Raw genomic sequence first — 15,208 nt, forward strand, 5'->3', positions numbered from 1 at the left:
TATCTATGAATCTGCTTCTGTTTTGTTTTGTTTGTCTATTTTGTTTTTTAGATTCCACATATAAGTGAAATCACATGGTATTTGTCTTTCTCTGTCTGACTTATTTCATTTAGCATAAAACCCTCTAGGTCCATCCATGTTGTCCCAAATGGCAAGATTTCATCCTTTTTTTAAAATTTTTTTTAAAGATTTTATTTTTTCCTTTTTCTCCCCAAAGCCCCCCGGTACATAGTTGTGTATTCTTCGTTGCGGGTTCTTCTAGTTGTGGCATGTGGGACGCTGCCCCAGCATGGTCTGATGAGCAGTGCCATGTCCGCGCCCAGGATTCGAACTAACGAAACACTGGGCCGCCTGCTGCGGAGTGCGCGAACTTAACCACTTGGCCACGGGGCCAGCCCCAAGATTTCATCCTTTTTATGGCTGAGTAATATTCCAGTGTGCATACACACACACACACATATATATATACACATACATATATATACACACACACACACATATATATACCACATCTTAGTTATCCATTCATCTAATGATGGATACTTAGGTTGCTTCCATATCTTGGATATTATAAATAATGATTCAGTGAACATAGGGGTGCATATATCTCTTCTAATTTTTCCAAAGAAGACATACAGATGGTCAATAGGCACATGAAAAGATGCTCAACGTCACTAATCATCAGGGAAATGCAAATCAAAGCCACCTTTACTATTTAATGGACTGGGACTATAGGTAACAATACAAATATTTCATACAAACTAATCACAGTTATTTTATAGGAAAATATATTCCAAATTTCCATTGTGATGTCAGAAATATATGGCGTTGAGAAAAGCAATCCATCCCATACCAACTTAAGTCCCATCCAGAGAGTAGAAATCAATTTCCTTCTGGTCCCTGGAGAGTAGTAACAGCTCTAGTTAGAAGGCCATAGTGTTAAATACTCTGAGGCACAGGTTGGCAAACTTTTTACGTAAGAGGCCAGACAGCAAATATCTTAGCTTTATGGGCCAAGAGGCAAAATCAAAGCTATTGTGTAGGTACTTATAAACAAGAGAGAAAACAAACTTCCACATTTTTATTGACAAATTAAAAATATAATAATAATAATTGAGTACTTTATTGTAATTCAGGTCTACTAATAAGAATAATAGAATTCTATTTTAGGATAATGTTTTGCTTAATTTTGGTTCAGTTAGTATTTCCTATCACCAAAATCAATTGCAAACATTCATCTGTTAAAGCCGATCTGAAAGGAGATTTTACATATTTCATCTTTAATAATATCTTTTCACACAGATAGGTATTGCTAAATATTCATAGCAGTCCTTGAGTCATGACCCAAAATTAAACATCTTTTTCACTTAGAGAGCATTTATAGAGTTCTATTAGATTATTCTCTTGACACTTGCCATTTACCACGTCATGATTGTGCATATTAGTCAGTTCCAATAGAAAGTTAGGTGGAAGTTCCTCAACTGCACAATTAAATGGATTTTAAAATACAGAAATTTCTTTGGCACTTGCACTGAGGTCTGAAAAACGATACTGAAACTGTAGTTTGAGTTCATAAAATATAACCACTAAAATGTTTTGTGGAAATAGGTATCTCATATCTTGTTTTAACTTTTCATATTGTGAAAAGTGTATAAAGCAGCTTGATTTACCTGTAATCCAAATAATGTTAGTTGTCCTCAAATTAGCCTTACCATATTACATGTTTCTCGTGTAAAAGCAGTGTTTGCCTTGTAATTTTGGGTTGAATTCATTAATAAATATTACCAATTCTGCAGCAAAAGCTAATTTCCAAAGTTACTCGGTATTCAATAATAGTGGTTGAGGGTGGTTCTTCTCACTCAGAAAAATTTCAGTCTTGACCCTGAGCTAAAAAACAAACAAAAAAACGCAACAAAACTTTACCAATGCTAAGCCGTGAAATTGCTTAAACATTCATTTACAAGTATTTGTGTGGACCTAAGTTTACAAAGTACTTCATAAATACTTAGGAGTGCCTATTCTGAGTTGTGTGGGAAGTTCATGCTTAATTTATAAGAAACTACCAAACTGCCTTCTAAAGTGACTACACTGTTCTTCTTTCTCTCCACAAATGAATGAGAGTGCCTATTGCTCCACATCCTAGTCAGCATTTGCTATTGTCAATTTTTGGGATTTTAGCCATTCTAATAGTATACAGTGGTATCTTACTGTGGTTTTGAGTTGCATTTCTATAATGACGTGATGTTGTGAATCTTTTCATGTGTTTATTTGCTATCCATGTATTATTTTCAGCGAAGTGTCTGTTCAGATATTTTTATTTTTGAATTAGTATTTTTATTGTTGAATTTTAGAAGTTCTGTATATATTCTGGATGAAAGTCATTTATTAGATATATCATTCTCAAGTATTTTCTCTCAGTCTATGATTTGTCTTTTCATTCTCTTATCAGTCTTTCACACAGCAAAAGTATTTAAACCTGATAAAGTCCAAGATTTTTTCAATTTAATCAATTATTTTTCTTTCCTGGATTGTACCTTTGGTATTGTATCTAAAAATCCATCACCAAACTCAGGGTCATGATGATTTTCTCCTATATCTTCTTCTAGAAATGTTATAGTTTGATGTTTTAATTTAGATCTATGACCTACTTTGAGATGACTTTTCTTTAAGGTGCTATGTGTCTGTGTTCATTGTTTTGACATATTCACATTCAATTTTCTCAGCAACATGTGTTGAAAAACTGTCCTTTCTCCATTGAATTATCTTTCACCCTTTGCCAAAAATAATTGACTATATTTGTGTGGGCTCTTTATTCTGTTCCGTTGATCTATGTGTCTTTCCTTTACCCAGTACCATGCTGTTTACATTACTGTAGCTTTATAATAAATCTTGAAATCAGGTTATGTAAGTATTCCCATTTTGTTCTTCTTTTCCAGCATTATCTTGGCCATTTTAGTTCCTTGACTTTCAGTAAGAGTTTTAGAATCACCTTGTTGCTACCAACGAAAAAGCTTGCTGATATTTTGATTGGAGTGCATTGAATTTACAGACAAAATTAGGGAAAATGGACATCTTAAAAACATTGAGCCTTTCAATCTGTGCACATGGAATATCTCTCCTTTTATTTAGACATTCTGCAGCTTCTTTTGTCAGTGTTTTGTAGGAGCAGCACATCATCTGTGTAGTAGATTTATCCCCAAGTATTTCATTTTGGGGGAGTGCAATTTAAAAGGGTTGTTGGTTTTTAAATTTCAGATTCTAATTGTTCCTTGCTAGCATATAAAAACAAAATTGACCTTTCATGTTGATCTTTATTCTGTGACCTTGCTAAATTCACTTATTAGTTTCAGAAGATTTTTATAGCTTCTATGAGATTTTCTATGTAGACAATGATATCATCTGTAAATAAGGACCATATATTCCTTCCTTTCCAATTTGCATGCCTTTTCTTGCTTTTTCTCACATCTTATTCTTCCTAGGACTTCTAGTATGATGTCCATGCCTGTTTTTTAACTTCTTATTTGTTGATCTAACTCAATAAAATAATCCACACTCTACTGTGTCTTAAAAATACAACTTAAGAAGTCCACTTTCTCATCTTTTTCTGTTTCAACATAACACGTATACACTGATAATAAATATAATAGTAAAAGGTCACAGGATAGAGATACGTGTGGCTCTTGAAACACTGCAGATTTATAACTGTGCCACTGTGGTTGGTAGTGTCCTGAGCAGTAGTGTGAAGCAATGAGAGAGCCACATGTGGTCTCTGTAGTAACTACTTCATTCTGCTGTTGTAGCCCAAACAGCCTTAGATAATATGAGATAAATAAGAATGGCTGAGTTCCAACAAAACTCTATTGGACTCTGTCCATAAGGACAGTGAAACATGAATTTCATACAATTTTCACGTATCTTGAAATATTATTCTCCTTTTGATTTTTTCCAACCATTTAAAAACATAAACACCAGTCTTAGCTCTCAGACCACATGAAAACAGGTGGCAGACTGCAGGTTGAGGTTTGCTGACTCCTGATCTAGCGCCATGGAAAACTAGAGATGGTGGAGGGGAGGAATGAATGTTTCATGTAAAGACATAAATCTAGGGCTAGGCCAATACTCGGCCTTATGCTTTTCTGAGAGAGGGCAAGACTGTGTATACATGTGTGTATTTGTGTGTGTGTGTGAGTGTATATGCGTATGTGTTTAAGTGCGGGCAAATGTGTGCACATGTGTTTATGTGACTGTGTGTATTGATATGTGCATATGTGTGAGTGTGTATATGCGTTTTTTTGTACATTTGTGTGTTTATGTGCAATTGACTAAGGACTCAGGAACAAATTTTGCCTTTTTCTCACAAGGTATATGAACGAATGCTTGTGTGTTGATAATTTAGAGATGGCATCTACTAGCTATATCTTGACTTCAGGATCGAATTTTAAATGATCCTTTGTTACCCTATTACAGGAGCCTAGATAAGTCTCTTTCGATAACATTACTCTTTTTACAAGCTAATCAGAAACTAATTGCTGCATAACTATTCAGACAATTACACTGCATGTAGTGGCAAAATTTAAATGTCCATCCATCGAAGGCATTTCTTTATTTACTCCTAATCTTGTTTAAAATCTCATATTAAAAGATAGTGTTCTTCCTGGGAGTTAGGTGACTTAATTTGCCTTGTAGTTTCAATTTTATTTTCTCTTTTGAACATATTATTTAACTTTCCGAAGTGTTTGGAGGCACTGTGGATAAACGGAGAAAATATCAAGTGTAAAGTTCTTCACATCCCATATGACTACATGCAGGGGGTGGGTGGGAGGGTGCACAGGTCAGCACACATTTTCTTGCCAGTTCCATATGTGAAATTCATGGGATACTCAGAAAATAGTGTGCGCCTCAATCTACTCAGCTGGAAAGTTGGATTTTAAAAAATGGCGTGCAGAGAGAATGTGGAAGGTATGGTGCCTGGCAATTGAAGTGGACTGTAGGAGATTCCCAACACATTACATGTCTCAAATGATGAGCACTCCAAGTAATATAACAAGGAGAGAAAGATTATTATCAAACACTGCCTTAGTCAACAAGAGGGTTTCCTGCTGTCTGTGGACACAGAGGGATGAGAAAACATGAAGCCACTGTAAGTACTGTTTGCTTCAAGATGTTTAGAAGTAATTTTATCATAAAATTCACTTTTATCCTGGAAGCTGCCAGAAATCTATGAAAGGAAACAAAGCTTTGCGCAAAGGAACAGTCCCTGGATCCATCATGTCTAAATCCCTTCTAATGTACACTTTTCATTTATTCGGTGTCTAATTATTTCATGTCTGTAGGCTGGCTTTTGGGGGAAAAACTTTGACTTCTGTTTACATAAAAATATTTTATTCTTTTATTTCCAAAAAAATACCCTAATGAATGCTTTTCACCCTTTTTTGAAATCATAGCATTTTCTCTTATGTTATGCTTCTAGCAATACATAAGAAAATAGGAAATCAACTTGATAAATAATGTATCAAAACTTTTACCTTTCACAAGTATTTTGCCTAGCTCAAAGAGGACAGATTTCTACCTATATTAAATATTAAAGAAACTGCCGTCTCCCAAAAATATGCACAAGCCAGTCCCCCACAAAGACAGGAAAAGGAAGCCAGCCTTATATAAATTAAAATAAGAGTGACTATATCAATCATTATTTGTAACTGTAAATACATACAGAGGACATAGAATATTAGATATTACATGAGAAAGATGGAAAATATCTTGCAGTTATGATGTTGGTGAACTGTGTTTAAATCCACAATTTATGCTGACTAGAATTGCTTCTATGCTAAAACGACAAGCAATATGGGTCTTCAGAATCTGTTGAAAATAGATTCTGAATTGCAATTGAAGATGGATGTTTACTTCCATTCCTGTTTAGATCAGAAAGCCAATTCTATTACAGGTCAGGTCTGGAAAGTTAAATAAAGTTAATATATGCTTCCCCCAACCAAATTGCTCAAATGTCTGTGATTTTGTGTACGTTGGTATTATATGAAGATTGTACAACTCCAAGTTTTTGACATCCTTAGGAAGAAAAGAAGTGAAAGTAGGAGATCCAGACAAAATCTACACTACATAATTAGCTCCTAGATTGATCAGATATTTGATCTCTTGAGCAAACTGTGGGTGACTTATCCCGCCCATCCCCAGACCGGATCTTTGTAATCAGCCACTATTTCAGAAATGTACATGATCCATGACTGCATCTCTGCCTGTCTCTTTAAATATCTCAGTCTGACTTTGAAAAGAATTAGAGATTACAACAAAAATTAAATCAATATATAAATATTTAATACTTGATCTTAGTTGAACCTAATTATGAGTTTTCTTTCTGTTTACAGATAAGGATGTTTTCTCCTAAACTGTTGGATTTTATCATCTGTATAACATACATCTTTTCATCTCTATACTATGAAAACATCCATATGGATATGCATCACTACTTTTCAGGTGTCAAAATTTGTTGATAAATATATAGTTTATTAGAAGCATATAAGTGGCAAGTAACCAACTGTGACTATTAAACTAACATGAAATTCAAATGAAAATGTATATGTAGTCAAATAAAGAAAGCTAATGGCCCAGGTTCACATTAGGAATGAATTAGTTCTGTTGGTGAAGTCATTTTAGCTAGCTCTGCCTATAAGACAATTAAAAAAAACAGCAAGAACTTATTGAAAATTATAAGCTATGTTTGGTTTCTTGATAAATCAGACATCTTTCGTACAGAAATGATCTCTATTTCCAACACTTGATTGTTTCCAGTTTATGTCGTGTTCAGGAAGGGTGGATTTTCATCACACGGAATGGTTTAATTTGGTTAATTGTGTTTCTTTCTCAATCTACCATCTGTTTGAGTCAAGGTTATATTGAAGATAACTGAGACTACTCTATTTTAAGGAGAAAAGAATTTAAAACAGAAATTAAGTTTGTACAAACTTATTGGAAAGCCTGGAGGGCAGGCTCCAATAGCTAAGATGTAACCCACCAAGAGAACCTCCACCTCTGTTAATGGAGGGCACTGTCTTTGCAACCATTGGTTTCACGAATATATTGTTTTATCCGTTGCAATCCATAGATTGGAAACCTATGTACTATCGCCTCCAGAGCTGCATTACACCTATATATTGGCACACGCAAAAATGGATGCGCTGAGCCCTCTCAATATGCACAAATTAATTATGGGCCACTGGGATATCCGCAAATGTTGTTGCAGAAAAATCCAGGGCATCTATGACTGTGATGACCAACAGAAATGGTAGACCTGTGGCATCCACATTACTCCCCCTTCCAAATACTTCATGAATGTGACTAACTGTCCCAATCTAAACCATATTCTGAGCCCCATCTGAAAGGGACTTAGAAATAAATGTAGATTTTATCTTCTCAACCTCAGAATTGTAGGAAAGCACCCTAGAAAGAGGGTGAGTGGATATTGAGCAACAGTGCATGATAACTCCTACTGTCCATCTGTCTGTTCCCTGACCATTCACACTTCTGTGCCCAAATATAAATTTCCAGACAACAGTAGCAGTAACAACTGATTTAAACCCAATACAATGCAACTCTTCCCTCATAAAACACGAAAACATCCTTACTCTGTCCCCAAGTGAAGAAACCCAAACTTCTTACATAGAATCCTCCTAGAGGCAACGTTCCTTCCTCTTCTAGTTCACTAACCTTTCCATCCACAGATCCTACAAAGTTATCGAAGAACAATATACAATGGAGTAAACAGAGTAGGAAAAAAGATATCTTTAGAGGCTGGCCAGGTGGCACAGTAGTTAAGTTTGCATGTTCCACTTCAGCGGCCCAGGGTTCGCCACTTTGGATCCTGGGTATGGACTTATGGCGGCTTGTTGAGCCATGCTGTGGGAGGTGTCCCACATTTAAAGTACAGGAAGATGGGCAGGGATGTTAGCTCAGGGCCAGTCTTCCTCAGCAAAAAGAGGAGGATTGGTGACAGATGTTAGCTCAGGGCTAATCTTCCTCAAAAAATAAAATATGTTTACATAAAAATAAATACATGAAGATCAAGAGGCTACTCCAGCCTTTCTTTTTCCAAATGTCATCAGGCCATATTTGTTCTTATAGCATCCTTTTTCTTATGAATACCATGCTTCCATTGCCTTCAGCTGCTTAGGGTTAAATGGTGGGTGAACTAAAGCAAACCCTCATTCCTGATCCATTGGTGATCATATCTGTCATGCTTTGCTGGAAGGGTACATGAACTTTTACCTCAGGGCATGGTCATATGACATACCCTAAAATATCTCCTTCATTCCAGAGACGTATATACTCCTCCTTGACATGCATTTTGATAGCAGCTCTATGTTCCCTTAAAATCAACGTCAATCTTCCTACTCAACAGAGAAACTTCTTTTTTTCTTCCATTACTTTAAGGTCATAAGGAGGCCCCAAATGGACTTGTGGCAGTCTCAACTTCCAATTCTAAGAACTAGTGGGTCATCTGATGGAAGTATTGCTTTCTTGGATAGCACAGCCTCTAAACCAGGAGAGGTTAAAATTGTGAGAAGAACGACAATTTTTGCAAGAGAACTCACCCTCAAGTTCCAGATTATATATTCTCATTACAGGATAAAATGCACCAAAATGAGTGCCCTACACTTTACTTTTCAAGATCTATGAAGTTGATGACTCAACACTGGTACCTCTGCTGGTGCTGCCATAGGAAAGTCCAATGTTGCCATGATTGTGCTTACCAGCAAAAAAGAGCAGAAACAGCGGAAGCATAGCTCCACCTTGCTTCTGCCTCCAGATCTCATTTGAGTGCTTCTGACTGTTTCAACCCAGATCATATCTAAATCCTAGCTGCAAGGGAGTCTGGAATTAGAACACATTAGAAAGAAGGTGGAATGGATGTTGAATGCCAATCCATCCTTTCCACCACACCTTCTAATTTTACCACTGCAACAATCTTCTTAATTCAGGTCATTCAATTCTGAAAGCCAAAAATGATGAGCTGTTTTTCTGCTTTTCATTCAAAATGGCATAAAATCCTTCTTTTCCCCCAGTTCGTTCCCCAATTATTCAACTGCCTTTATTTCTTGTTTTACTCTAGATCTTAATTTTGCTCCTGCTGGACAAGCCTTTCTGTCATATTTGAATTTCTACATTTGACAACCAAGATTTTAATATTATTATGTCTGCAATGAGTCACCTCAAGTTATCATGCCCCATGGCCCCTGCTTGTGTCTCCTCATTGTTCTTTGCTAAAAGCTGTGCTTGTCTCTCTTTTAATAACTTTCCAAATGAAGTTTTCCTATACCCACTCTCTGAGAGTCTGGCTACCTAACTCAATGGACAGCCCTTTGTATTGCTAAGTATCTTTAACTAAATGTTGTACATATTTTTGGTTCTAATTGATATAAATTATTAAATACTCTTGAGTATTTCATTTATATTAATCACATCTCCTTCACATAAGTATAATAACCTTTCCCCTTTTTTTGTTCAACAAATATTTACTCAGTGCTATCATGTGCATAGTGAATTAATTGGACCCATGGGGATAGGAAAATATATAGCCTGATAAATATAGAATGGTACTCTATACATAAATGTTCTCAGAGTGCTTATAATTTATTATATTACAAAAAAAGGTGCAGTTGAATGTTGGCCACAAATACGCTAATCATATACATCTAACTCATACATTTAAAAAGTTATGCATCACACACAGATTGAAATTTAAATGTAAAGAAATGAAGTGAGGCTTCACGGGTTCAAATATTTTTTACTTTGCCATACAAGTATTCAACTTCATAAATGGAAATAAACGTCAAACAGGCAGGTATTTAAAAAAAAAATTTCCAGCTACTAAGATTATACTTTATGTTGCCAGTTTCATTGTTTAGTTCTTTTGAATTCAAGGATTATTCCACAAGAGAAAAATTAGTTTTTCAAAGATTTTTTATAATATTTAGGCAGTAATTGATTCTTTTATTTCTCCTTCCTGCTTAGTGGGCTTCAGGAAGTCAAATTCCTTCATAAAAGGGAGAGAAAAATATATCATAATATTACCTCTTTCCTAACACTGCTTCTAAAATATCTAGTAATATTTATTCCAGAATAATTTGAGTGAAAATTTTTCTCTGCACATAACTATTTTCTTCATGTCTTGGTTGGTATTTGGGGCCAATTTGGCTCAAGATTTTAAGAAAGAAACTGTTAGTAGTCCATATAAGATTATACGATCCATAAAATGATGTAAAATGATCAATGTGACTATATATAATATAATATTTATATATCTATATAGCCACACATATGCAGATAAAAAATGATCAATGTATGACTACATATAATGTCATATTATATTCATATACCTATATACTATATAGCATACATACATATGTAGATATATTATATTTCTAAATTTATATAGCCACACATATATGCAGTTAAAATGTGCAGTTTATTTGGAGAAAATGCTTTAGAACGTACCAGTCCATTCCTTAATTGCTACCCACATCTGTCCAGTTCCTAAAAGGAGAAATCACCAATAACTTTCCTTCTCCCAGAAATTGAATGAATAATTATTCACCTACTAAACTGATTTTTCTCCTTTATCAGCTATATTTGTCTATTTAATTTATCCAGACTATAAGAAAATTTATTTTAACTTCTGCAAGGAGACACATTTAACCTATACCTAAATATTCTTTATGTTTTAAGACAACTAAAATAGTAGCTGCAGATTTTCAAACTCTACTTTAAAATATTTTAGGTCATAAGCAGTAAGCATTCAAGTTCAATCTCATTAGAAATCCTAAAACAAAATCAAGATTGTACCAGCATATTTACACACAAATCAATTAACAAAAAGAGGACTCTGGACCCACACATACCTTTATGTCTCTGCAATTGTCAATTACTGATACAGGTAACAGGGTATAATTGGACCATTTTGTGGTGTGTTCTTTTTTTAGGTCCTTGTACCTGTAAATCACAACAGGTAATACATCTTAAAACTGAGGTGACAGGATTGACACATGCATTCACACACACTTGGTGTAAGTCTTCATACTACGTCTATAGAGTGCTATAATATTTGTCAATTAATATTACTTATACTTAAAACCTTTAAACATATTTAACCTTCTCAAAATTACTTTAAAAAGCTTAGAGTCACAGAGAAGAGTCACTTCTTGAGAGTCTTGGTCCATCCCTGAGTTTTAAAACTTGTTTCAGATAGGCCTAAGTAACTTAGTAGATGGAGAAGGGACAGGTCTTTTACGAGAATTCTTCGGAACCGTATGCTTCCCTTCACGTCCAGAGACTCTGGTTCTCACCTTGGGACTGCGTACCTTTCTGTAGATATTCCTATCAGCCTGTTCTGATCATTGAGCAATATGATCAAACTATAGTTTAGTCTCATAAGGAGATGAACAAATTATGATTCATTATTATATCCTCATAAAATGGACTTATTCCAGTAAAAACCCTTTATAGAGTTTCAGCATCTTTCTCAATGTGTGGAGCATTAATCATCTGCATTGGCATTACACGACTCATTGGTAAAATGTAACTCCTGGACCTTACCCACAGACCTGTGTATCAGAACTTCTGGCAGTGGAGCTTGGTGATTCTTTCATACTCCACAGTTTGATAATTACTAACAGAAAGATGAGAGGTGGTTAGTGTTTACATAAAAGAGTGCTTTTAGATAGTGGGTGGAGATCAGTTTGAAGTTGCAAAGTTTGATTGTTAAATTCTCTTGGATCCGAGCTCTTGGCCCAACTAGTATTCATCAGTGACACAGTGCTCTTTGGTTTTCCCTGTCCGGGAGTTATGGAGCAACCCAGGGATCACTCACACAATGGGAGCTTGAACAAGCAAGTCCTATGGTGATACAGACTCCAATATCTGATAGTAGGGCTGTATTATTGAATTAAGATTAGCGTCAGACAAAAGATAAACAGTATGCTGACTAGCCATGTTTGCAAAGAAAGTAGAAGCCAAAATAATGAGTAGAGTTGTAGCAACAGTGAATGTATTGAATTTTATGCTTTTAATAGGTGATCATAACATGGGGATAAATTAGAGGGGACTTAATTTTAAGAACACCTCTAAGTCATATTGAAAAATTGCTGGAGAAGATAATTTGTACTTGGTTAGATAGAGAATAGAATTAACTAAATGTATTCCAGTGAGAAAAAGATAACGCTCCTCCCCAAAAGCAAACTATTTTCTCTCTCCACTTATCAAGATTCAATTAATGATGAAATTCTGATTCTTGTTAGATGCTAGAGTGCAAATTTCTAACTAATTTTTTTAAAACGTGAAAATACTTTAGTATCTATATTAATTAGATAATTCTAAAAAATAATTAATAAACTAATTTATAGAAAAGGTCCTTAAAGTGTAAATGGACTTCTGTTTGGTAGATAAATTGCTAAGTGTGGGTGTCACTTTGAGACATTTATGCCCTGAATATAGAATTACAATGGCATTTTATTTTAATGCTGTGGTAATTAATGCTAAGTTATGATGATAAAAGTACAAATAGAAATGAATAGCAAATGAGCTAACAATAAATAGCAAATGAATAAATCCTGACGGAGAACTTATCAGACTGATAAAGTTACAATTTTCTTTAGTTACTTTGAGGTACTCTTTGAATTTTAACATTTTTACTACAAGCTGTAGCCTTTGGGTTGGTTTGCAATATAATTGTTATTTATTTTGAAGGGCTTATATTTTGTAGTATATTTTTGAGAGACACATTCTTAGGCCAATCAAGATCTATCTTACTGGTTGATTTTTCTTTTTCTTTTTTTTAGTGGCACAAATATTTTGCCCTTATTGAATTTACCTCCTTGGTTCTCAGTCTTTCAGAGTGCAGAGAATAGATTACAGTCATTGTTAATCTGCTCACAGGATTAAAAAGAGCATTATGCCACATTCATTTTCATAGCCAATTCTATATTTGCGTCTGGTTTTAAAACTATGCTTCCCTTTATTTCTACGTACACAGATCATATTATTTTCTTCTTGCCTTATTTTCTTATGACCTAAATTATCTTTTATTCAATCTCTTCAGTTTTTATTTGAAAAACATTTTCTTCAAGCATCCTATTTGTTGAAATTATAGTTTTCTTCTCAGATTGGGCCCTCGTTTTCATTCATTTATTTTTCGTGTAGCATTTATGAACTTAGTAGTCACCTTATATATGCCAGGTCAGTACTAAGAACTAGAAATGTAAAGTTGTCTAGGCTCGTAGTTCCTTAAGTAATGTTTGCTTGATTCTTCTTTCTACTCAGGTACAACCTGAGATAGGTGCTGATCTTTTGCTGTAGACTCAAAAATAGAGCATTTAATTTAAAACATATCGTACGTAGCATTTTTATGGAAATGGAAGTCCTGTTGGTTACTCCTTTTTTTTTCTGTGGAACTTTTGCCCTTTTGCTTCATATGACACTTGCAGACAGCTATGACAGATTTCTTCTCTATCACAAAGTATGTGTTTGAGTCACTGAAAATTCCTCAGGCCCTAGTCAAGTGCCCACCACATATTCTGGCAACGCCCCCGAGACAGCCCTCTGCTATAATCACAACTCCCTACAGAGGGCTCTGCCACCCTGAGAGCTACATGCCTTTGTTGGTTCCTTTCTGTCATCCCAGGAAGAGCCAGCTAGGACCAAGCTGAGGAACCACTGAACTAGCTTGAGGTGGGGAGGGCCCATGTGGAGGAAATAAAAGGCTAATGAGGGGTACGACCTTTCCTCTTGCCTGTGATTGGCGTTCATAAAGCCACCAGGTAGACACTGGAAATCATGCCTTTCAGGCGCAGAGGTCTGCTAGGATAACTAAGTGGAATCACTTTGCCAAACTATGGGAGCGGGCAGGGACTGAGATCTAACGGGTAACCTTAAAAGAACTGGAGGGTGGAGAAACCAGGAAGACCAACAGAGAGAAATAGTGGGACAGAGAAATGGGAGACAGCGTAAAATGAATTCTGGTACCAAAAATTGGAGTGCCTTCTTACACAGTCCTTATGTGGCCTTCTAGTGTGCGCTAGGCTTACTAAAAGACTAGTTTTTTAAGGGCCATGGCCATTTTACTCATTTCATTGGAGTCCCTAACACAACTTTAAACATTTCATATTCTGCTGTTAGTTATTGATTAATAAAATTTGGTTCAATTTTCTCCCTTTCTAATCTCTCTCTTGACAGCAAAAAGTTTGCATAGGCAATTAGCAAGAAAAATTCTAGCTGACAAAGGCATATATTGATTCAGTATATTTCAATATGGAGATTTCCATGCTCTTTCCATATTACAGAGCATTTTGTTATAGTTACATGAGTGGGAAGTACAAAATTGCAAAAAGCTCCAAATTGGTAAGACATTTCCACTTTTATTATCAACATTTTCATTAAAGGAAAATATTAAATGCCTACTCCTTTTTGAATAGTTCATATTCATTTTGTATTATTAAACTTTTGCTTCTCAGATCGATCCTCATTCACGAAAGCAAATTTATGTAATGGCTTGGTTAGTGATATATAGTAATTTCAAAACCACTTTTCACAAGACTTTAAAAAGAGTTAACCAACTTCCCTTTCAAAATATATTTCTCCAAGTGTAGACTATGTTGACAGTAAATGAACATGATAGGGCAGTTTTTCATGTAATATAGTACTACTAGACAAAACAATGTTTTATGTTATTAGTGCTATATATTAATAACTGCTCCTCACGATGTATCCTTTCATTATTAGTGTCATTGCAAGAGCAGTTTAGACAAGGCTAAAAATCCACAAGATGACATCACTTAATACAGTGAAGACAGCTGAAAATGTAGAGTATTCATACAGGAGACAATTCATTGTAATGGAGATTTCCATTTCATCTCTCAGCAGAGAACAACCACTGTCTTTTGTGTTTCGATAGACATATGGATATACGAAAAATTATAGAATAGGATAGAGGACGTGGTAATCTAATGAGTGTTCTGACCGAATGTTCTAACCTATGAAATTATCAGTCCATAACTACATGTTCAGAACTTACGAGCAGCATTATCCTGCATTATATCAGTAAGCACATTAAAGGAAATAGGTGGAAGAATAAAATTAAGAAAAGAAAAAATGATTTTTACTTAAAAAGCTTCTTTTCAGGAATGGTAGGAGTTTCTCCTCA

At 35.1% G+C, this 15,208-nt stretch overlaps 1 long non-coding RNA gene across 1 annotated transcript in view; it reads right to left on the bottom strand.

The window, feature by feature from the left end:
• Positions 1-15,208, bottom strand: part of LOC139046368 (uncharacterized) — a 201,160-nt gene that overhangs the window by 49,067 nt on the left and 136,885 nt on the right. Inside the window, exon 3 of the long non-coding RNA XR_011506338.1 lies at positions 10,914-11,004. This is a non-coding gene — a long non-coding RNA (uncharacterized lncRNA). The remainder of the gene's footprint in view (positions 1-10,913; positions 11,005-15,208) is intronic.

The sequence above is a fragment of the Equus asinus genome, chromosome 2, assembly GCF_041296235.1.
Source record: "Equus asinus isolate D_3611 breed Donkey chromosome 2, EquAss-T2T_v2, whole genome shotgun sequence".
In the NCBI taxonomy this organism is placed as follows: Eukaryota; Metazoa; Chordata; class Mammalia; order Perissodactyla; family Equidae; genus Equus; species Equus asinus.